The 23975-nt window shown below is 44.9% G+C and overlaps 2 long non-coding RNA genes across 27 annotated transcripts; one reads left to right on the forward strand and one right to left on the reverse strand.

The window, feature by feature from the left end:
* Positions 1-1224: 1224 nt before the first annotated feature.
* Positions 1225-7545, reverse strand: LOC144292786 (uncharacterized). 5 transcript variants are annotated; one of them, XR_013360162.1, is made up of 5 exons: positions 6464-6832; positions 6135-6342; positions 5593-5680; positions 2357-3767; positions 1225-2027 (listed from the first exon to the last, which is right to left on the reverse strand). It is a non-coding gene; the product is annotated as an uncharacterized LOC144292786 (long non-coding RNA). The 5 variants fall into 5 exon arrangements; XR_013360159.1 differs by having other exon boundaries at positions 1225-2237; XR_013360160.1 differs by lacking the exon at positions 6464-6832 and adding an exon at positions 6998-7545 and having other exon boundaries at positions 1225-3767.
* Positions 4106-19635, forward strand: LOC144292784 (uncharacterized). Of its 22 annotated transcripts, none has more exons than XR_013360143.1 (12): positions 4106-4239; positions 6398-6577; positions 6679-7980; positions 8639-9407; positions 10597-10758; positions 11040-11127; positions 11561-13891; positions 14590-15654; positions 16044-16452; positions 17120-17279; positions 17400-17578; positions 18979-19155. It is a non-coding gene; the product is annotated as an uncharacterized LOC144292784 (long non-coding RNA). The 22 variants fall into 22 exon arrangements; XR_013360149.1 differs by having other exon boundaries at positions 13835-13891; positions 18979-19133; XR_013360157.1 differs by having other exon boundaries at positions 6679-7655; positions 7784-7980; positions 10597-13891; positions 18979-19635.
* The last annotated feature ends 4340 nt before the right edge of the window (positions 19636-23975 follow it).

Genomic DNA, 23975 nt, shown 5'->3' on the forward strand with positions numbered 1-23975 from the left:
CCAGCCGCTGGTGGACTCGGGGGAGAAAGGGGTCCCTCCCCTAGAATGCCCCCTTTCCTCCCCCAGGTAGAGAACAGATGGCAGGGACCCTGCATTTGGGTCATTTCTTCTCAGGTCATTTGTCACTGCCCAGGCCAGGGTTCCTCAACCTTGGCACTACTGACATTTGGGGGGTGGGGAACATTGCTTTGATGGAGGGGCTGTCCTGAGCACTGTAGATTTAGCAGCATTCCTGGCCTCTACCCACTAGAGGCCAATGGCATACCCCCAAGCCCCTCAGTTATGACAACCAAAACTGTTTCCAGTCATTGTCAAATACTCTCTAAGGGACAAAATTGCCCCCTGTTGAAGACTACTGATCTAAATGAAGGCACAATTCTTTTTTTCTTCCCTCCCCTCTTGTCAAGATTATGAGATCTCTTGACCTTGGCAAGTAATTTCATAACATATTTCCTGTGTTCTTTCATGGAGGCACAAAAATAATTCTCTGATGAAAGTAATATTTTGACTTGAATTGTGTGAGGCAGGCCTTGGTAAAATAAAAACTGCAGGTTCTGCATTGTTTCTGGAAGGCAGTAGATTTGTTTTCTGCATCAGGCCTGATTTTGATTTTAAATACTGAATTTTCATACTTTCCTAAATTTCCCTGACGATGACTGTCATCATGGACATCAAGTCAATGCCACAGCCATGGCCTCCTCTGTTGTGCTGTCATCCTCAATTTCATGTGTGTCTACCTCAGAAGTAATCTTACCACTGTTACTGCATCATAATGCTTAATAGATTTTTCATCCATTGGTTTTTCAAATCCATTATTCTCTCTCTCTAGTGGATTATGTTCAAATTTTTATATTCTTAAAGAATATTTAGTAGATTTCAAAAATCTGCTAATTTGGTAAAATTCGGGGGGGGGGGGTTACTTTCATATCCCTGATTTTAAGCCTATGGAGAGTTAGTTTGGCTATAGAAAGAGGTAGAAGAGGGATCCCTGGGTGGCTCAGCGGTTTAGCACCTGCCTTTGGCCCAGGGCGTTATCCTGGAGTCCCAGGATCGAGTCCCACGTCAGGTTCCTGGCATGGAGCCTGTTTCTCTCTCCTCCTGTGTCTCTGCCTCTCTCTATGTCTATCATAAATAAATAATTTTTTTTTTAAAGAAAGAGGTAGAAGTTAAACTTTTTTGGATAGGCAGATTTTCTGATTAAGGGAGTTATCCCACATATGCTGATTATCAATTTTCAAATAATATTTTATATTATACGTGTATAGGAACACACAATTTTCCAGATTCATAAGATTTTTGTTTTAGGGTTATTCTTAGAGTGTACAAAACAGGATACAGAGCTATGGGTAATCTCTGACTATATAAAAAATTTCCATGTACAAAGACAGAGCCTAGGATATAAAAATTTAAACAGTTGTATTGTTTCTTGCTAATTTTTTTCCTATAAAAATTTTTCTATAAACTGTTGTTTATATAAATTACCTTTTCAGGTAGCATATTCTCAGAAAGTTCACTAAAAATACAAAAAAAAAACCAAAAAAACAAAAAAACAAACAAGCTCTGAAATGGTGCAATTTTACTCATTGTATCAACCACTGAGAGAACCTCATTATTAAAATTTAGAAAATGTTTTTTTTTTTCCAGCCTGTTTTTGCTTTGCAAAACTTAGATCACTCTAAACAAACAGTTCTTCACCTGGTTTCTTTTTATCACAGTAAGCAGGGATATAAATATATCTAGTGTATCCAAACTGTCCCCCACTGTGGGACTTGGGATAATTTGCAGTTCTTCATTATTCTATGGCTAATGCCACAGCGAAAAGCTTTACACATAAATCTTTGCACACATGTCTGAGCTGCACTTGCAATGAAAACTTGAAAAGACGAATGCACAGGGTCAAGGGGTATGAATGTTTTAAGATTCAATACACCCGGCCAGATGACCTCCAGAAAGGCTGTGCCCATTTTCAGTCTCTTTATTGGCAAGTCTCTTGAAGGGCTTCCATCTTGTTCTGTCAGCCTCCAGGTCTGTGAAGACATTTCCCATGGGATGTTCTTTAGATATGTCCATGTAATAAGATCCATCTCAAGATATCTGTCGACAGCCTCCCTGGGCCCATCTCAAACCATCTGTCAGTGGCAACTCTAATATATTTTGGGAAGATGCTGATGTAGTTGCCAAAAACAAATTTGCAATTGAATCAGGTTTTCCAATCAGTTAAGTTGCAGAATTGAACTCTGTGAATGACATGTGACAATCTTAATACAATATCCAGAGACTTCATGTAGGGACATGTCCTTGTAGACTTAAGAGCAGCTGCAAGGGGTGGGGGGTTTGGGGGGGGGGTGTGGATTACCTTTCACATGAATTCTGTAGAGCTCTCACCATCCCAACCATGTTGTAAACTTGGCAGCAAGAATCGATTGCCAAGCTTCAGGCAAGACTGGGGAGAAAAACACCTCTTTGATGCAGGACTGCATCACTGAGGAAGTGCTGCCTACCATCAGACTATCACACATGCAATTGGTACCTTGTAGTGGGTATATATTCTGTGCCACCAAAGGATCTCTGACCAAGACAAGTAAGTGTGATGACTTATGTGCTTCCAGGAAATGGAAAGGATCAGCTTTTCTCTCTCTACTCTACAAAAATGTTCTGTAAATCAGAAGGCACTGTGCCCATATGAGTTTATTACGGTTGTCACTGTATTGTTAGGAGCTCTGAACTGACTCTGAGTTCTGGATATTAAAACATTGAGGAACTATCTATTTCATTTTGGATGCACAAAATTGTAAGTGCCAGTAATTGCCTGGTGTCATCTCTCCACCCCTCCCTGGTCACTTGCTCTCTATAAAGAATCACAAAGCCCAAAGACTTCAGCTTTCAAGGAGTTGGCATCTATTTCAAGCATTTCAATGGCTAGGGTTGTCTCTGCGCTCAAATGGATGAAGTAGTCACAGGTTCTCTTTGTTTTGTACCACTGGCTAATTGAGTCACTTTCTGAAGTGTCACAGACAGCATAAAGTCCCCAGATACCCATTGTTCCTTAGCTCACTGGACAATACGGTCCCCTTGGCATCCAGGTGGAATGAAACAAACCCCCAAAGCCAGAACAGATAGAAACCACAGGCAACATAACAAACAGAGCCCAGGGCCCATCACTCTGCCAGTGCGGCAAACTGGAAAGGCAGGCCTGACTTGAAAGGCTTCTCACTATAAATAGTTCTACTGAGAATGGGTTTTTCTTAGCCACCCTCAGACAACCTCAAAGCCTCCTAAGCCCTTCTCCTGTTTGTGTCCTGTTGGGGGTAACAATGGCCTGAATTCTTTCTGGTATCACAAGGCAGCCAAAACTCAACCAGTGGCATTCTCCTGGAGTGGAGACCAGAATCCAGCCTATGTCATCTGCATGTGTTCTATAGTTCTACTCCCACCCTGAATATTGGGAGAGGAGTTGGGATTAGAAGACCTAAAATATTTAAGGCACCTTTATTATTTCATGTAGTCATCCCAGGAATTCTATAAACCAAGACTTTATATCTGGAACCTGAGGCCCAGAAAAGTTGAGCGTCTCATCCAAGGTTACACAGGAAAGAAATGGCAAAGCCAGGGCACAAACCACAAACCGCCTGATCTGAAGGTCTCTGTTCTCCCCGTCACTGCATAGTGGAGGCTTGGGCGGAGAGATTCCTCCGGGTTGGCTTCTGAGAGGACATTGTGCCCACAGATCCACAATCTCCCATCTCTTTCTCAGAGTTGCTGTTGAGCTGTTCAGGGAAGTGAAAGGAAAACAAGTGAATCACAGAGAGATCTAATCAGAATGAGACCTCAAGAGATTTTTATCACTTTAATGAAAAACTGCTGTTACAAGACAGAGTATGCTGCTTATAAATTTGTGATTTTTTTATGTGTTAATTTTTCTGTCTAAATGAACTCATACTATCCTCTATCAAAACAAATAATTTCCATATCTTCTTCCAGGTTTTTGTTAGGCCTCAACTCCTATGACCTAGCAGCCTTGACCATTTACTCTACATGTAGAACTTGTAATTGCCTTTTTCTTCCAACCTGAATCAGTGTGGAATTTTAGGAAATTCTAGAATGTATGATTATGGCAGGAACAGGCTGCCCAGTGAGGGTCCAATTTCCCAGTCTCCTCTGCCTCTAGCTGGGCCCATGTGACTAGAAAGTCCCAAGAGACTGTGAGGTTGTTGCCAGTCCCAAGTAGTTAAGTAGCAGGTAAGCTCTTTCAAACTCCCTCTCTCCCCTTCTACCTGGATGCAGAAAGCTTTGAGGCTCTAGGAAAATGATTCTCAAACTCAAATATGCATCAGAATCAACAGGAAGGCTATTTTTTTAAGATTTTATTTATTTATTCATGAAAGACATAGAAAGACAGGCAGAGACATAAACAGAGGGAGAAGCTCCCTGTAGGGATCCCGAGGATCCCGGGATCACGTCCTGAGCCGAAGGCAGACACTCAACCACTGAGCCACCCAGGCGTCCCAACAGGAAGGCTATTAAAATACAGATTGCTGGGCACCACCCTGCAGTTCTCATTCTACACATCTGTTTGGGATCCAAGAATTTACACATTGTGTGAGTTCCCCACTGCTGTTGCTGCTGGTCTGGGGACCATGCATTGGAACAATCGCCCTAGGGCAATGCTCTGGTGAAATACTGATTGTCCTTTGTACACCTCTGGGGGTATCTTGAACATACTGGTGCCCAAGCTGCTACTCAAACCAGTGAAATCGGAATCCCCTAGTGTGGGGCCCATGTAGTAGCATTTTTAATGCTCACTAGGTAATGACAAAGTACAATGAAAGTTGAAAACCATCCCCTTAAGAGTGCAGCCTTACAACTGAAGCAACTTGAGTCCTTCAATCGCCAAGTGTAGGAGAGCAGCCCATCAGGGAGAAGGATCCACTTTAGATTGTGATACGAATAAGAAACTTGTATCGTGTCAGGCTGCTGAAATTCTAGAGATGATTTAGTTACCAAAGCCAGCCTTATTGTAATTTGATAACATAACGATTAAGAACAAGCTTTCAGAAATTCTCGTTTTTACCTCCTGCTTTGTTCTGCTCTGAGAAGAGTATGGATTTGATTAGTTCCAAGACAGTTATTGGCTCGCACTTTCCAAAGGTGGACATTGCAACAGAAATGAAGTTGTAGCACAGGCAACAACACAGGAACCTTCTTTTCTTCTTTGCCTTCCCTGGGGCCAGAAAGACGGGGCAGCCCTAGATGCCCCCTCTCCCCACCCTTTCTCTCTCGCTCCTTGGATACACATTCGTCCTCCCACCGGAAGCAGATTCAGAGTTCTTGATTTGGCCAAAGGAACCAGATTGGGGCCCAGCTGGAGTGGCTTAGCCTACCCCGCCCCCCCCCCCCCCCCCCCCCCCCCCCCAGTCTGCAAACCCACACGGTCAAGTTTCCGGGCTTAGCTGTCCCAGAAAAGGAAGGTCTAGGCCAACTGGTTATTTCTGAGCATTGGAACTGAACGACGAAGAGCAAGAGCATGAGGTCCAGTCTTACCTGAACGTTCATTAAGGTCTTGGACCAAAGCGGTCTCTAAAAACAACTTACTTGTGGGGCACTAGGGAGAGATGGGGTTGGTAGGCCAAGGCAGGATTCGGGTGATTCTGGGTCCCCTGCCAAACGTCATCTTCCACGTCTTAGCTAAAAAGACAGAGTAACAGAGAGAATACCCCAAGCACTTAAAAGGCATATGGCGACAAAGACGTGGGGGACCTTTACTGAGGATTCCAACCCATGTCTATTCACTTTTAGGTAGGCCCCGCAATAACTTGAATAATAAACTAGACAGATTTCCCCCCCATAAAAATGTCAGTTTCAGATAGAAGGGAACGGAAAAGCTAATGGCTCTAGAAGCATGTTTTTGCACATCTTGCTTTCTCACGATAAACGTAAAGGGAATGTAACGCCCCTTGGGTGGGGCTCACTTTCCCGGCTGGAGGACTGTGCGCGGCCCTTCCTCGGGCAGCTCTTATTCTCGAAGCTCCCTCTCCCTTTTCCTAGAGGGAAACGGGCAACTCTTTGAGGCCCCAGAAGCAAAATCCCACCCAAGTCGGTGGAAGCCCAGAAGTCAATGGTGTAGAATCACGTACCCGCGGGTCTGGAAACGGGGTTTGCTCGCACACAGGCTGATTCCAAAGCTCGGGCACAGGACGCCCGGGGCGCTCAGGGGTTGAGCGTCTGCCTTCCGTCCAGGGCGCGACCCCGGGGTCCCGGGATCGAGTCCCGCGTCGGGCTCCCTGCGCGGAGCCTGCTTCTCCCTCTGCCTGTGTCTCTGCCTCGCTCATGAATAAGTAAAATCTTAAAACAAAACAAAACAAAAAACAGAAGCTCAGGCACTGTAGTCAAGACCCAGTGTCTCTTGTTCTCTTCCCGGCTTGGCCATTCGCCACCCCGAGGCTCCCCCTCGGCTCCTTCCTACCGGGCCTCCGGCTTCCCACCTCATTCAAGTCCAGCACCAACTGCGCGAGAGTCTCCCTCCCACAATGCCCACCGGAAGTCTCACCACCGCTCTAAAGGGCGCTAATCAAGTCACGTGAGTATCAATGAACCAATCATTGGCGGCCTGGGAATGTAACGCACTGATTGGCTGAGCCTGTGTCACGTGCTCCCCTCTGGCTTCCCACCTCATTCAAGTGCCCCAGGAACAGCGCAAGTCTCCCTCCCACAATTCCCACCAGAAGTCTCACCGCCACTCTAAAGGGCTCTAATGAAGTCACGTGAGTATCAAGGAACCAATCACTGATGGCCACGGGAGTGCAACGTACTGATTGGCTGAGCCTGTGTCACGTGCCACCCTCTGGCTTCCCACCTCATTCAATTCAATTCCAGCGCGAGACTCTCCCTCCCACAATTCCCACTGGAAGTCCCCCTCCCCCCCCACCCCTCCCACCCCCCCCACCCCTCCCACCCCCCCCACCCACCCCTCCCACCCCCCCCCACCCCGGCTTCCCACCTCATTCAAGTCCAGCACCAACAGCATGAGAGTCTCCCTCCCACAATTCCCAGCGGAAGTCTTACCGCCGCTCTAAAGGGCTCTAATGAAGTCACGTGAGTATCAAGGAACCAATCGTTGGCGGCTCCGGGAGTGCAACGCACTGATTGGCTGAGCCTGTGTCACGTGCGTTGGGGCGCTCGGCCTCTAAAATCACGTGACTGAGAAGGGGCCGGGAAAGGGCTGGTGGCCTGGTGACCCGGGTCTGGGCGACCACGGAGCCCGAGGGGCCCCCAAGGTCCAGAGTCAGCGCCTGAGACTCGGTGACGTGTTTCCCCCCCCGGGGGGGCGGCCGCTCAGTGGGCCCGTCCGACTCCCCGCTCGGCTCTTCCAACAAGTCGCCATAAAGGGGGAAGATGGAGGCCAGCATCAGCCTGTAAAGGGACCACCCCTCGGGGCGGAGAAGGGGAGACCCGGCCATCGCCCTTTCCCCGGGCAGGGCGGCGCCCGGGCCCAGGAAGCCAGGAGCCGAACCCGAGGGCTGGCGGTAAGTCCCTTCCGGCCGAGGACCCGCCGGGCAGAAGCGGCCTCCTCTGCGGCCTCCCCCTCCACCCCCTTGACACACACGGATCCTTTCATGATGCTCCATGGAAACCAGAGATGGAATGAACCAGAGGCGGTCAGTGGAACCATTGTTCTCCCTTGTAAAATAACTGAACCCTTGTTAATGCGTCGCCAGTCTCTAATTTCTCCCCGAGAGCTCCCCATTGGTTGGTGGCCGTCAACAGGAAACTTGAAACCCCTCAGTCCTCCTTTGTAGGACCGCCTTGTTGGTGGGCAGCTGCAGAGGCCTTGCCATCGCGGAGCTGGTGCCCCGGGCGTGCATCGCGGTGGCAGATAGATGAGCCGTCTGCAGCTGTACGGACAGAACAGCCCCGGAGGGGAAACTGCATTTCTTCAGGAGGCAAGCAAAGGCTCGGAGACGAGGAAAGAAGCGTTTTTAAGTAGGTGGCAGATTTTGCAAGGACGGTCATTTGCAAAATAACTCATGGTTTTACCTGGTGTACAAGCAGCAGGCCCCACGCTGGGGCTGGAGGAGAATTCAAAAAAAAAAAAAAAAAAGTCCTTTAATTTCCCGCCGGCCAACTGAATCTGGATCCTGCTACTGAGGATCCTGCAGCTTTGGGGGTACAAGGAAATCGCAAGGCAGGGTGGGCTTGAGAGCTGCTCCCAGCTGTGGCTCCTTCCCATGCCCGGGGGGGAGCCCAGGACGGCTCCCTGGGAAGGTGAGGAGCTGGGGCTCTGGGGCCAGACTGTCTGGGCCTGAGTCCCGGCTCCCACGCTCACCGGCTGTGGGGCGGTGGAGTCCCCTCACCTTTCTCTGTGGCAGCTACTTATCCGGAGCGCGGGAGTAATAACGGTACCTACCCTAATGGGCTGTTGCGAACGTTAAATAAGTTATTATATGCAAAGTGCATCCAAAGTGCATCCGGTGTAAACTATCCTTATTGTTACTCACTGCAGAGGTAAACAGAGCAGCGTAACAGAACATGATGTGTCGTCTTCTCTTTTCTGGAGTGATTGATCCCGGGGTACAGGGCAGCCTCCATGGAGCAGCTGAACCTACACCCAATACCAAGGATCAGATCTGTATTTCCTTAGGGGTCTGGCACCTGCGCTTCCACCAGATAAGGACTCGGAGTCATCACCACCCTCTTCTGTGGACCTGCCTCTTACTAGGATGATGAGCAACCAAATTCTGTCTGAAACTCTACCCACGGGAGTGTGATCGCAGCCTTTTACCTCGCGGAAGTCTTCATGGCTAACCACAATGGCCAAATAGATAGTTCTCCAAATCTGGCTTATTCTTACTGCTTTAAAATGTAAGCTGTGTGAGGTTGGGGAGCGTGTCCTACCTGTTGGCCACTGTCTCCCTGTCTAGAAGCAGGCGGGCACTGGATTTGTTTATTGAGGGAATACATGGATGAATGGATGAGATCAGCCTCAACTTTCACTGCACGTGGAACATCATCAGCCGCATAGTCCCAAGTTAAATTTTGCCCAGTTCCATTGTCTCAGCAGCAACTGCTGCATGGTGCTTAGACCTGCTGGTGCCTCCTGGAGCCTTTGTAGTTTTCCACCCTGTTACACTTGGTGGGGAACCCCCCCAACCCCCTCCGACTTGCCCAGAAAAAAGAAATTAAAGTGTAGTCTAAATCTATTCCAGGGAAAAACAAAAAAGGTCTTCTCCAAATAAAAAATAAAATCAAGCAATATTGTCTATGAAAAGTGAAATAATTGTTCACACACCAAATGGATTACTGGGACCAAATGGATTCCTGGATGCATCCGATGAAAACCTAGGTGGTGTCTTCTAGGTTGATTCTGGGGTCTCTGCACTTTTCACTGCTGTGAGCTGTTTTGCGACATTGTAAGTTGTAGCTCACCCACAGCAATACAAATAATCCTTTTCTGTAGGCAAGGGTATGAGTTTTCTACTGCTGTTTAACAAACTACCACAAATTGAACAGCTTCCTATATAACGTTCATGTAGGATCTTGGATTTTCCGTGGGTCAGGAGTCCAGGTTCAGGTTAGCCGGGTCTTCTGCCCAGGGTTTCAGTGCCCTGACATCCTGAATTCGTCCCGCAGTTAGGGGTCTGAGGTCCCTGCTTTCTTGCTGGCTGGCACTTGTCAGGTTCTAGAGGCCCCTTGCCATTGCCTACAGTGTGGTCCTACAGTGTGGTCTTCCCCAGCTCAGCAGCATGCTTCTCGGAGGTCTCAGAGGCTGGCGGATCTCTCCTACTTCAAATCTCTTCCTTCAAGGAGGGTCCAATAGCCTTTAAGGGTTCTATTAATTAGATCAGCTCCACTCAGGGATAATCTCTTTTTTGATTAATTCAGAGTCTCAAAGATTTAATTATCTCTGCAAAATCCCTTCACCTTTGTTACCTGCTGTAACTTGATCAGCAGGAGAAATCTATCAGCTCCACAGCCCGCCCAGCCTCAAGGGGAGGGGACCCTATGGGATGTGTGCCCCAGGGGCCAGGTATGTTAGGATTCTGCTTACAGAAATAAGCAAGTGAATTTTGAAAATTGTCCCCACCATCCTCCCCGCAGCCAATTTTGCATCTATTTAGCAAATTTATATCAGCCTCTCTGTGTAGGTACCTGCGTTTGAATGCCGCTCCTTTCAATCTGTTCCTTTTTTCTTAACTTTTTTTTTTTAAGATTTTTTATTTATTCATTCATGAGAGACACACAGAGAGAGGCAGAGACACAGGCAGAGGGAGAAGCAGGCTCCATGCAGGGAGCCGGACGTGGGACTCGATCCCCCACCCCGGGATCACGCCCCGAACCAAAGGCACTCAAGTGCTGAGCCACCCACGTGTCCCATCAACCTGTTCTATCATCTTACTGGTTCCCTACTTAATGAATAAATTCAGTAAAATCTTTGGCGTGTGCTCATTATACATCACGATGAACTATGACTTTACCTTTAAAATTACTATCCTTTAACATCACTTTAATATTAATAGTTATTTCATAGATTTTCCTAAAAGCAATAGATGCTTTGCTTACTTTTACATGCATAATTAATGAGCTCTTTCTCTTTTCCAGAAATTACCCCAAAGAAGTATTCAAATTGTACCTCTTGGGACCTAATAGTATTTGCTGTTTTGAGAAGATGAGGTTTCTCGCTTTTTCTGATCTCATTTTACATGGCTTAATCCTGGCACCCAGTTGCACCACTACCATTGCCTTAGCATTAAAGATGGGCAGGTAACAGCCTCACCTCACCACCTCTAGGTTGATTTCCTTCTTAGGAACAAGAACTATCAAATAGCCCTACCAATCTTGTCTTGGAATCTTGGGATTTTGCTACTGGGAGGGGCAGAGAGTTTTCTTCTATGTTTAAAATAATGCATTTTTTTCCCATCAGTCTGACACCTTTGTGGGGGGGAAAGTCAGTAAAATTAGATATTACCTGCCTGTGCTTAGCAGAGTGCCTGGGTTACAGTAAAGGGCAATCCTCTGCTTCCTTTCTAACATACTGTGCCAAGTGAAGAGAGGAAAAACATGAGGGGTTCCCGGGTTCCCTGCCTGTATCCTGGGACCAAACCCCTTGAAGGCAGGGCGAGTCTTTGACATGTGAGTATGACCTGTAGCCCAGTCCTGCCCGCCTTCCTAAGCAAAGCACAAGCTTGCTTCTGCCGGAGAAGCAAATGAAAGCTTAATATCACCTAAATAATACATAATAGTGGTATCATTATCCTGTCTTCTCCCAGTCTGCTAAGTTTGTAATGCATAAACGCTTATTGGATGAATGAAATCAAACGACATGAACTGTTGTAAAGAGGAAGGAATGATTCTGATTAGTCTGGCAAAGCCCAAGGCCACAGGAACTGTATTCTGCTTCCCTTTCTCCAGTGCAGAGCCAGGCTGGCATTGTGGGCAATCATCACAAAACAATTTTCCTGTCCAAGTTAAAAAGGTGGCCATCCAGCCCTTAGAACTTGCTGCCCTCCTTCCCCATGCCACCTCCCTCTCAAGTTCTGTCTGTCTCTGCCTCTGTCTTCCAAAGCAAAGGCTGCATCGTCATGGCTCTTGCCTCCAAAGCCATTAACAAGTATTGAGCATGTTTCAGCAAGGTGTGTCCTGGAGAGACAGAAAACCCACATGACTGCCTTTATCCATTTTTCATGAGTACGTGGTAAGGATGAAACAACAACCTAATTTAGAAAAAACATTAAAGAAGAGGCTTAAGATGGGGGAGGAGGGTAGTTTGCAATGTTGAACTTGAGAAGGCGTTCAAGTGTGAGCAACGCAAATCTTTGCAGTAGCCTCTGAATCCACTGTTACAGGTTACGCTGTCAGCCAGCTGTATTGACTATTTTTGTGTAATTTATTTGTTAAAATTTCTGCTAATGGACACTTCTGAATCATCTTCCGCATTTAATGTACCTAATACCCATTGATCAGGTCATTGGCTTATTGGTTACCTACTTTGCTGCCAAGTGATTCTCTATGATTGCTTTCTTCATTACCCATTTTTATTCTAGGAGCAACTTCTATTGTGTCCCATTACACTAATGGAAATTATTGATATGGAAATTACGAGGCACTGAGCTTAAGAATTTTGATATACAATCATATTACATTTTTTCAGGTTGTAGAACTGCTCTTGAATAATTAGCAGTAAATATTGACATGTTAGCGATATTAGTGAATTTACTTAATTCAAAGCAAAAGAACAAGAAACATAGAAAAGAAAGTAAGCAACCAAATATTTTGCATAGCTATGTATATTTTGGTAAAAATAATTGTAGTGAGTTTGGTTTTGTGTTTAACACTCCGTGTTAAAAATTCTCTAGCATCCTTAGTTAAAAAATACAAGAATGTTTTAGATAATAGTTGCTGTAAATATGCCCATGTTATAGGTAGAAGAGTTAGCCCCAGGTAGCTAATATCTGCATTATGTTGTCTAATATGGTAGCCATTGGCCACATGTAGCTGTTGAACACTTGAAATACAGCTGGTCTGAACTGAGATATATCATAATTATAAAATGTACACCAAATTTTGAAGACTTAGTATGAAAAAATGTAAAATATGTCATCAGTGTTTTATTGATGACATGTTGAAATGATAGTATTTTAAAGAGTCGATAATAAAGTAAATTATTTAAATTAATTTCATTTCTTTTTTTTCTCCTTTTTTTTTAAGTGTGGCCGCTAGGAAAATTTTAATTACATCTATCTGTTCACATTGTATTTCCATTGGACTACCGTGGTGTAGCCCAAGTCCTAAGTGGGTAGTGTCTAGCTCTGCACTGTCCAATATGGTAGCAAATAGTCGTGCAGGACAATGCTCTCCAGATGTAAATTACTCAAAATTAAATATAGAATTCTGCCCTCAGTTGTACCAGTCAACATGTCAAATGTTATTGCCATATGTGGCCTGTAGCGACCAGCCATATGTGGCTAGTAGGACAACACAGAGAAGACTTACATCATCCCAGAAAGTTCTATTGGAAATGCTGGCCTAGCACATCGCTAAGCAAGCACTGCCTCTCTGCTAAACCATTGTCCGTTGAGGCTGTGATGAAATCCAATGAGAATAAATGTGTCATATTGAAGATAAAACTGTGTAAATAGTGATAGCATGCAGTTGGCAGTAGGGATTATTAAATATGGGATTCATCCTTGGAAATGTTAAGTGCTGCTCAGGATAGAGCTTCAGACATGATTTTTATCCACTGGGGCGATCACCTAATTTTGATGGATGGAAAAGATAGAAAACGGGTGAAAAGCACTGGAAACCCTTAGGATGCCTTAATAAGTTCTAGCGAACAAGAATTTCTGTTTGAGCTCTACGCCCCTCTTCATGAGGGGTATGGTATCCAACATCCAAAGAAGTTAGACTGTGGAACAGGGTCTGTGGCCTAGCAGCCAGATGGCACTTTGCTCTCCTGGGCCTGCTGCCTTCCCGAGGTTGAGAGGGTGATGAGAACTGTGTGTTTAGGAGCTGGGGGGGGCTGCAGAATGGGGAGGTCACAGACTTTAAGCACTTAAGGGAAAATTTCTATAAAGTTAGGAGGCAAAATTATTCCTAAACCGACACTTTCGGAATCACAAGCCAAAATTAATTTCTTCAGTCTCTCTTTGCTTTTGGCCGTGACCTCTTTTCCCTAGAACCATTGAAAGCCCAGGTCAGAAGAAGACGGGGAAGGGGTTGTAGGAGTGGATGAGCGAGAGCTTCTCACTTTCTTTCATTAACACTCTCTTTGTCACCATGGCGGGGTGTGTGTGTCTGAACACATTTGTTTGAACATATACTTGATGAAACTCCTCTGCAGTCTTGTTGCCTTTATGCTGTTTGTCCAGAAGTGAAGACAGCAGGAGAACTACCCCTTGTGAGTACCTGCATGTCATTACTGCACCCATTTTTCAGAGGGGGAAACTGAGCCTCTGAGTGGTTAGTTCCACTGTCCAAGGTCACCAGGTGGTTAGGAGGTAAACCAGAACTTAAGCCCAGGTCTCCCCTGAAGCCAAACTCTTTGCTGTGCCTGTAGGGGCACCTAGATGGGGCACAGTGGGGTTCCCTGCCACCAGCATGAATATGGGTCCAAATGAGTTAATACCATATATTGCTTCTGAGGCTCAGGATTGAGCCTGTGAGAGTCTCCATGGCCTGGAGTTACAGAGGCTAAGAATCCTTGTCACTGATAAATGATCTGCAGGCTCTTAATCCTGATTCCATATTACTCATTTGTAAAGCTGTTGGCATATTTGCACTGAGCAGATTGCTCTCTCTGCCAGCTTAACTTCACATGGCAGTGTGGGATTTTTTTTTTCCTTTAAGATTTTATAAAGCTGAGTATAAAATGGGAATGTTTTCATAAACGCTTAAGCATCTTTAGTGAAGCTAATTTATAGAATGTAAATGTTCCTCTCCAGCAATTTAAATCCAAATTCCTCAGCAGTGGGGGGTTGGGGCTGAGAAACAGGAAACTGCTCCATTTCATTGTTCATGCTCAACAATAAAAAATTAAATGGCCTAAAAAGTGCAAGCCAGAGAGTTTTTTGTTTTTTGTTTTTTTTTTTTTTTTAGACATTCTTCTGAATCTGAGTGCCGGTGATGAACACAAAAATTGGATGCTTTTCTTCGTTTCTCCCCGCGGGGCCTGACAGCCGCGCCTTCCGCCTCTGGGTGACTCACCCTGCGTGACACCATGCTAGGCACAGACCCAGCACTGTCCTGAAGTCACGTTCTCCGGCAGCTGAGCTCACCACCCTTCCCTCGGAGCGCACCTTGGGCCTGGCATGACCTGGGAGCCTGGAGCCTGGATTGTGCAAGAGCAGGAGGCCTTTCCTGTAGCGCGGGGCCCAAGTCTGGGGCGAGGCTCCCACGGAGCTACTTTCTGCTCCCGGTTTCTATCCCCATGCTTGTTTTAATGCCTGTTTTTGTTTCCAATTATGAGATGGCATGAAATCTCCCTTCTCTCTTCTGCAGACCCGGGTGGTATATAAGTTAAGTAGGATTTAACAGATCAAAAGGGGAAGTCGGGCTCCTGGGTGGCTCAGTGATTGAGCAACTGCCTTTGGCTCAGGTCGTGGTCCCAGGGTCCTGGGATGGAGTCCTGCATCGGGCTCCCTGCAGGGAACCTGCTTCTCCCTCTGCCTGTTTCTCTCTCTGTCTGTCTGTCTCTCTCTCTCTCGGTCTCTCACAAATAAATTTAAAAAAATAAAAATCTTAAAAAAATAGGGAAGACTTCTCACTTCTTGCCTATGGCTTTAGGACTTCAATCTCTTTGTTTGTCCTTTATCCCCCTCCCCCCCAAACCCAAACCACAGGAGACCTGCTAAATCCTCTCTGAATGTGATGACTTTTTTTTCTTTGAACTGTGCATAGCTGACACCATCTGAGTCTTCAGACAAGAGATTATGGACACCGTATAATGGCAGAACCAATACAACGATGAACATTTAAGAAGTACTTTGGTTGTGTCAAGTCCCATGTAATAGACCCTTCATCTCAATTCATCTTAGGACAATCTTGAGACCAGTGCTGTCATCATCATTCCCATTTTACAGGAGACCAGTGCTGTCATTCCTATTTTGCAGATGAGAAAACCGAGGCTTAGAAAGATTCCTTAACCTGGCCAAGGCCACACAGGTACATGGCATGGCAGGGTGGGCTCCCTGGTCCGTGTCACGTGTCTCTCACGTGCCTCACTGGGTGGCAGATCGCACGTGATGGCACAGAAAGACATCACTCGGGCTCACCTCCAGGCTTACAGAGACAAAAAGACCAGGTAAATTCAGGGATCTAGCGCATTATGTGACAGAGCTAGGGATTTGAGAATCCGTATTGGTCCAGAATAATGGTAGGCTGTGTTGCAGCAACAAATCCCAAAGTAGCAGTGTCTTAACAGAGTCAATGTTCATTTCTTGCTTGTGCAAAATCCACTGCGGAAGCTCAGGCTGGATGGAGACGTGGTGTGTGTGTAGATGCTTCAGCTGAGAGTCCCAGCTGAGTCCCGCCTCTGTGTCATCCCATCCCAGGCACCAGACGTGAGGGAAGAAACCTCTAAATGATTCCTGCTCTTAACATTTCCAGTCACCTCCAGCTCGTCATGTCTTCCTAGATAAGGCCCCAGACACCCAGAAACAAGACAAGCACTGTGTCCTGTATGAAGTTCTGGCCCGCAGAGTGCAGGAGACTTTTAAAGTGCTGTTTTGAGGGCTGTTGTTTATGAAGTGATGGATAACCTCATCACACCTGCTGGATTTGCACATGCTGCGGGCTGTACCTTCCATTCACTCAACAAATATTTGCTGAGCACATCCGAAGAGCCAGACACTATTCTGGGCACACACCAGTGAACAAACAGATAAAGAATCCTGTCTCCATAAGGCTCGTATTTGACGGGGAGAACAGTTGGTTGGGTTTTCCAAAAGATACATGGTTTAGGCATGTTTTCTTCAGTCCAAAAGTAATATTCACTTATTCTATAAAACTTGAGAAATACAAAAAATGTTTAGAATATGCAAACGCCCCATAGGAAATGGTCATCTTCATGCAGAAATAATGCACACCTTCTATTGTATTATCTTTCTCTCTCTCTTTCCAAAACTGGAGTCATACTATTATAGTCAATTTTATGTCCTACCCCCCACCCCCCCCATTTAGATGGTATTGCAAACTGTCACAGTCCTTTCGGGCTGCTGTAACAAAATACCTGAATCTGGTAACCTATAAACAACAGAAATTTATTTCTCACAGCTCTGGAGGCTGGCAAATCCAAGATCATTTTGCCTGAAGACTCGGTATCTGGTGAACGCCCAGTTCTTGATTTGTAGATGGCAACTCTTTGCTGTATCCTCAGTGTACCCACAGTGGAAGGGGCAAGGGAGCTCTCCAGGGTTTCACCGATGCAAGCACTAGTCTCATCCAGGAGGGCTCCAGGAGGGCTCCAGTCTCATGACCTAATCTCCTCCCACAGCCCCTACCTCCTAATACCATCGCCGTGGGGTTAGGATTTCCACATGTGAATCTGGGTGGAGGACACACACACTCAGCCCAGAGCACCAACTTTTCTTACTATCGTTAAAATACGATTGTTCATCATGTTTTCCAGGCTGCATATTGCTCCAGGCTGTAGCAATATCAACTATTGAACTATTCTGCAACTGGTCTATGTTTCAGTTGATTTCAGTTTCTCACTGTGGTAAGCAACGTATTGAAGAACAACCTTGACTACGTATCTTTGGCAGCTTCTCGGATTCGTCGCTTAGAATGTAAGCAGAGAAGTGGGATTACTGGTTCAAAGGGTGTGCGAATGTTTGGGTTCTTAATAAATATTGCCAGATTGCTTTCCAGAATGTCAGCACCCATTTACATCCTCATCTGTATTTTAGGGGATGCTGTGTTGATTCTTGTGCCAGTACCCAATGGTAGAGTATTTCCGATCTTTGCCAATTTGCTGCATTAAAGAATGGTATTTCATTTTAAGACTGGCTCACTGTCTCGGTTGCTCACTAATATGGGATTTGCCTAAACTTGAGTTTTAATCCAAGCTCTGGCACCTTGTAACAAGGTAGGTAACCTCTGTAAGACTCCGTTTTCTGTCAAATGGTGATATTTATTCTGACTCCTTGGGATCTGGGTGGATTAAATGTGCTCGAGTGTATGAAGTGTTTAACACTGTGCCTGTCACAGAACAACTGAATGGTAGTTATTATTACGGATGTACCAATTCAGCAATTATCTAACGCATGAAGGGTTCCAGCCTTTTTTTCCTTTCTCTGCGCTTTAGAGATGCATCTGATTTTGCTCCATCGTATTTCTCTCTTCCTTCTCCTCTAAAGATGGGGACACCATTCTTTTGGAGTTTTGTGAATTAGAAAGAATGAGAGATGAGAAGGACAGAGAGACACAGTGGCCAAGGGCAGATGACTCAAATCCCAGTGGCTAACAACAAATGTTTCTTCTGCACTTGGGTCTGCTGTTGTCTACAAGCAGGCAGAAGGTGGATGGGCTCAGCTAGGTGGTTTTGTTTCAGACTGTGGGCTCCCTGTGCTTGGTTCCAGGCTTTGTGCTTGATCAGGGGCCTATATGGAATGAGCAGAAAATACCCAGGGCATGCTGTTGCAGTAGATCACGCCAGCAAAAGGGGTCAAGCCAAAACCCCCAGGCAAACTTAAGGTCTCTGCTGCTTTGACATCTGCTAATATTCCATTGGCCAAAGCAAGTCATGTGGCGCAGCCTAACATCAGTAGGGGTGGGAAGTCTCCTGGTCCCACAGGGAGAGAGGGAAGGGAGGGAATGTGTGCTGAATGAATGATCATAATGAATGCTTCCAGGAAATTTCAGGAAAAGCGTGCTGGATAGCGTGCAGTGTATAAAACAGGGAGGAAAGAAGAGATCATGAGACACACTGGGTATGTGTGAGATGTTACTGGTCAGAATCTTTTTAGTTTCTGAAAGCTTCTGGTTAGAAACTTGTAAATTAGTTTCATCTGTTTGGCCTGGGCTTTGTAAATGGCACTTCCCATGGGACTGGCCCAAGGTACAATGGCTTCCATGGCATCACATACTGGAAGCAATCACCATCTCTACCGCTGCACCCTATGTACTTCTTTCTCTTGGGTGTTGTAGATCTTTCAACCGTTTCCTATTTCTTTTCCTCCCTCTAGTAAAAAAGTATGGGTAGTGGCTTCCTAATTGTGACTTACCAAGTCCCCACAGGAAATGTGTCACATGTCCCTTCACCATCTCATGTAAAGGAGGGCAGACAGCATGCTTGAGAGACCTTGTTGGACATGAGGGCCCAGGGGCAGAGCGTGAGAGCAGCCTGCTGGGTCTCAGTCATGTCTCAGAAGCTCCAAATTCACTTACAGGACCTTCCAGTGAAATCAAATTGAGGGTGAGCACAGGGCGTGACATTAGGGAGATAAAGCCAGAAGAGCTCTAATGAGAGGAACCATGTCATTTCAGGATCGTTATCGTCTGAGCAGAAAGTTTCCCCTCACTTCCCTGGAGATCATTCACCTGGAACCTGACAGGAGCCGAATGTCTCTGATCTCCAGCTTTGCTTAGCTCTGCCAATGGCTGGCACATCACACACTCCCAGTGGTAGGAGGGGCTTGTTAATAATTCATCCCAAATTATAATTCTCATTCGCTCTATTGGTAGACCAGCTGAACATGGACATAACAGCTTTGCTTCTCTCTAAATGTCATCTGTCTTTAACGTTATCCAAAACATTTTTGTTTTGTTTTAAAGAGAACAGTGCTCTTTAAAAACTCCAAGCCAAGAAGAATGATAGACTGTATCAAGAATTGCACTAAATGATGTGCCTTCAGCCTTCCTAGAGCTGTGACATGGTGCTTCAGTGGCCTCCATACCCACTGGGCTTCCACTGGGATCATGGGCAATATGTGAGCCTTTAAATATGTATGTACATTTGAGTGTTTGGGGGTAGGGAGTGCTCTGTAATCCTGTGTCAAGTCATTAGGGGACATTTTCCAGAATTTTGAAAATCTACAGCCAGATTGGCTATCTTTCTGTATTTCCATAAAAAGAGGGAGTGTTTATATAAAATCTTCCCTCCCTCCTGTTTCTCCCTCACTCCCCCAATCCCCAAATGGTTGCTCTTTTTTCAATTTTTCTTTCTTGAAGTTTCATTATAAGCAATATTTTCATGTGCTTAAGAGCTTAGACTCAGAAGTTGGATAATGCAGGTTTAAATTTCAGCCATTTCTGTGACCTTTAATAAGATAGTTTACCTTTCCATGTCTCTGTTTCTTCTTCTGAAAATAAGGACATTAATAGGGCCAACCTGTGGAATGTAAGGTCTCTGGTACACAGAGAGCCTCTTTGCTTGGCCCATGTGGGATTTGTTCTGTGGATATGGGGTCAGGACCCCTCCTCCTCCCCCGTCCCTCCCCATCTCCCATCCCTCCTCCTCCCCACCCTGGCTGAGTCCCACCTCCAGCGCCTACTGAGTGTCTCAGTTTATCTGCCTCAGGATCTTTTCCAAAGTGGAGCAACCTGGACATGCAGAGGTTTAAATTCAACTAATGGGAGTCGTCGTCATTCCCTGATGCAGAGGGATAATTTGAGGTGTGGTCTATGTGGACCCCAGAGGGTCCGCAATCTGGACTCGGCCTCAGTTGCCCACAGCACTAACTAGCTCAACAAATGCACCTTTTCATTGACTTTTCTCCAGCTGTTACCATTATTGTCCATCCCCCACTTCGGCTTCCTGGGATCACCTCCCAATAAACTGCCTGCACCCAAGTCCTTTTCTCAAGCTCTGCTTGGGGGAATCCCAACTAAGAAAGCTCCACAAATAGTTGCTGTTATTGTTCTCAAGGAAAAACCTTTCTATTCCTAGGAAAACTAATGTTGGAACCAAAGTTCTAGATGCATGTTGAGACTTTTTTTCTCATTCGATATTTTATTTAAAATGAAAGATATGCAAACTGATATGCCTCATTTCTAGCACATTTGGTAAATCCTATAAAGTACTGGAAACTCATGGAAACTATACTTCTTTTCCTTTCCTGGCACTTCTGAACTCTTGCTTGGAGGAGGAGCTAGGCAGCTTGGGTGATGTGGGAGGTACTCAGGGGACTCAGTGCTATTTGCCAACTAGTCCAGAAGTGTTGTTGGGTTTTTATTATTATTATTATTATTTTTATTCTGACAATTGGCTGTCTATATATTACTGCCTGAATGTCAGTCCTCGTTGTCAAGATTGGCATTAAATTATCCAAACTCTTTTACTCAATTCGCTTTTGGCCCTAAATACTGTCATTGGCAGGACAAGCAAGGATGAAGATTCTAGCCAGTGACCATAGAACATCTTTCCCCCTCAATGCAAAGCCAACTGGCTCATACCAGTATCAACTTTGGCTTCATTGGCACCATGCTGTAACAGTCGAGCCAACTGACCTACGTGGACAGCTTCTAGCATTACCATGCTCTGATCTTTTCCCCCTTGGAAATTTTTGTTGTAATTGCTCTGGACTTTTGTTGTGATCAGGCTTGCGGTTATGTGGCAGGGAGCTGAACATTGTGGGGAGCTTGGCACACTTCTTAGGATGGGCTAGCATGGGCAAATGTCCTCCTTGCAATTCTCTTTTAAATTCAATCCCTCTCTGGCTTGGCCACAAAGGCACAAGCATTGCCAAGGTGACTTTATTATGTGTATCCTGGAGTATATTCCCTTTTGAGTATGTAGCTCCATTTCCTGGAATTATTATTTCTGGTAGGATTGGGGTTGATTTCTGGCTACCTATTATTTTTCCAGCTGAAATGTTTTATTCTTCACTTTGCCCTTTCATGAGCTTTGTGAAAACACCCGTTTTCCTCTCAGAAGGTCACGTTAGAGGGTGTTACCGCTCTCAGCCTCTCCTTCTTCCAGGCCATGGTTATATACAAGAACAGAGGTGGGTTGCAGGTCTGATGTTATTGACTTAGGACTTTACACTTACAACTGGATTGTTCTAAGCTTTTGTTTCCTCAACTGTAAAGTGGGAATAAAGATAGGATAAAAGTGATCATGCAAATCGAAGTATGAAAGCAATCTAAGGTATTCTTTTATTCAGTAAATATGGAAAGAACTCTCACTGTATTAACCATAGTTCCCAGCCTTATGCAGCTATGATTCAGTGGGGGAAAGAACACATAGGCAATCTTCGTGGGCAATTATGATCAAAATCATAAGTCCTATAAACAGGGATAAATACACGGTGTTACTGGAGCCCATGGGAAGGAGGCTTAACTCAATCTTGAGGCCTCATGGAGGGCTTCTTGAAAAAGACAGGAAAATTAGGAGTTATCAGTAGTAATATTTAGTTATAATTAGTAGGGTACTTACTATGTGCCAAGTACAATGCTAAGTGCTACTTTATTTAGATTTCACAATTATGCCTATCTCATAGGGGTCTTAACCTCCATTTTATATTTGAAGAAACCAGCTCAGAAAGGTTAAATAAGTTGGCCAAGGACACACAGTTAAGTGGCATGGTCAGACTTTGAATTTAAGTTTGCTTCTAGAGCCCTTGTTTTATTTTTATTTTATATATATTTTATTCCAATTTAAGAACCCTTGCTTTTAACAAAACAAATTATGCAAATCTGTTCATGTGATGGCCCTGCCTAAAGTCCACCATTTGTGATTTCCTAATGCTACCATGACCTTCCCATGACCAAAAGTCTCCTACCCACTCCTCTAGTCTCACCTTACACCCTTCTCTCTGCCCCGACCCCTAAGACAGTTAGCCTCAGCAGCAGCCCATACAGAATGGACTCAGCTAAGTCTGAGATTGTCCTGTGGGCGATGGTGGCCATGGAGGTTCCCAGCGGATTGAGAAGGAGCAAGACAAGATCTGGAAAATTAAGAGAGAGTTGAAGCACCCCAGGCACAGGGACTTGGGGATCTCAGGGAAGGGAGAGGTAGGAGGGAACGAGAAGGAGTGAATTGGATTGAAGAGACATTCAATAGATAGAATATGCAAATCAGGGTAACTGATCACAGTGGGGATCCATGCAGATTTCTGGCTTGAACAACAAGGCAGAAAGTCTTAGCTATGTTTCAGGAGCTATGATTAATGCTTGACAGAAGCAAATAATACTGCAGTTCTATTGTGTTTTCATTACATGTATGCTGAAGGGTCCTGGAAATTGTAAACATTTCCCTTCCTGGTTTTTTTTTTTTCTTTTTAAGATTTTATTTATTTAATCATGAGAGAGAGGGGCAGACACACGATCAGAAGGAGAAGCAGGCTCCCTGTGAGGAGCCGGATGTGGGACTCGATCCCAGGACCCCGGGATCAGGACCTGAGCCAAAGGCAGACACTCAACCACTGAGCCACCCAGGCGCCACCACCACCATTCCTGGTTTCTTTTGGTTTCTTTTCTTCCACACTGGGTGGGGGAATTCGCTGAAAACTCTGCAAAAAAAAAAAAAAAAAAAAAAGTTCCTTTTTCTCTACCCCCGGCCTCCATCCCACAAGTTGAACTACAAACCCACACAGTGGCAGCTCCAGATTAGGCAATCAAACAGCTCTCAAAATTAAGCTTTAAAACATTAAAATCAATCAAGCCCTAAGAATCTAGCTCAAAATGAAGAGGTGTTTAAAAGAAGTAGGCTGAGGTGCTCTGAGAAAAACAACTTACATTATTAAAGCAGAGTTTTCACAGTGCGGGGAAAAAATGTTCCAATAACGTCCGATTAAAAATGTAAATCTATTTATGTTCCAGATGGGTTTTTTGAGTGCTCTTATTAAAATCCACTGCTTACCTGTTTGTCTTATGAAAGACAGTTAGTTACTTGGGGAAGGTAATCAGACCTGGGCATACTAGAATCATTTTCTCGCATTTGTCACTGAGTGAATATCTCATGTGACTTTTGGCTTGTTAATTAATTACTATATAAATTTCCCTACTGAAAATGGAGATCTTATTCAGTGTTGGGTTCTTTTCAAAATTCAAGTGTCAAATGTTCATGTCGCTTTGAAGATTGTTTCTCTGTTTTCTCTTCATTTCTTCCCTTCTCTTCTTGATCCTGTGGTACATTTGTCATACTGATACTACTATGACATTACACTCGCTTTTCTATCAATTGACTTGGATGCCTAGAATATAAGGTCAACAGGGTTTGGAGGCAGAATTAGTCAGATGGAGAAACTGGAAAGAAAGTAATGCTTCCTAAGTGAGTGATCTTCAAGTGGATTTATATTCAACTGTGACATAAGGAACACTGCTGCGGTCATATGTTCATTTACCAAAGAAAATAGTGCCTCAGAAAAAAAAAAAAAAGAAAAGAAAAGAAAAGAAAATAGTACCTCTATCAGCACTGTTCAAAAGAAGTATGTTGTGAACCTCAAATGCAAGTCGTATATGAAGTTAAAATTTTTCCAGGAGCCACATTAAAAAAGCAGAAACCAGTGGAGTTAATGTTAATATTATTTTACTTACTTCTG

The sequence above is a fragment of the Canis aureus genome, chromosome 21 (assembly GCF_053574225.1).
Source record: "Canis aureus isolate CA01 chromosome 21, VMU_Caureus_v.1.0, whole genome shotgun sequence".
Classification (NCBI taxonomy): domain Eukaryota; kingdom Metazoa; phylum Chordata; class Mammalia; order Carnivora; family Canidae; genus Canis; species Canis aureus.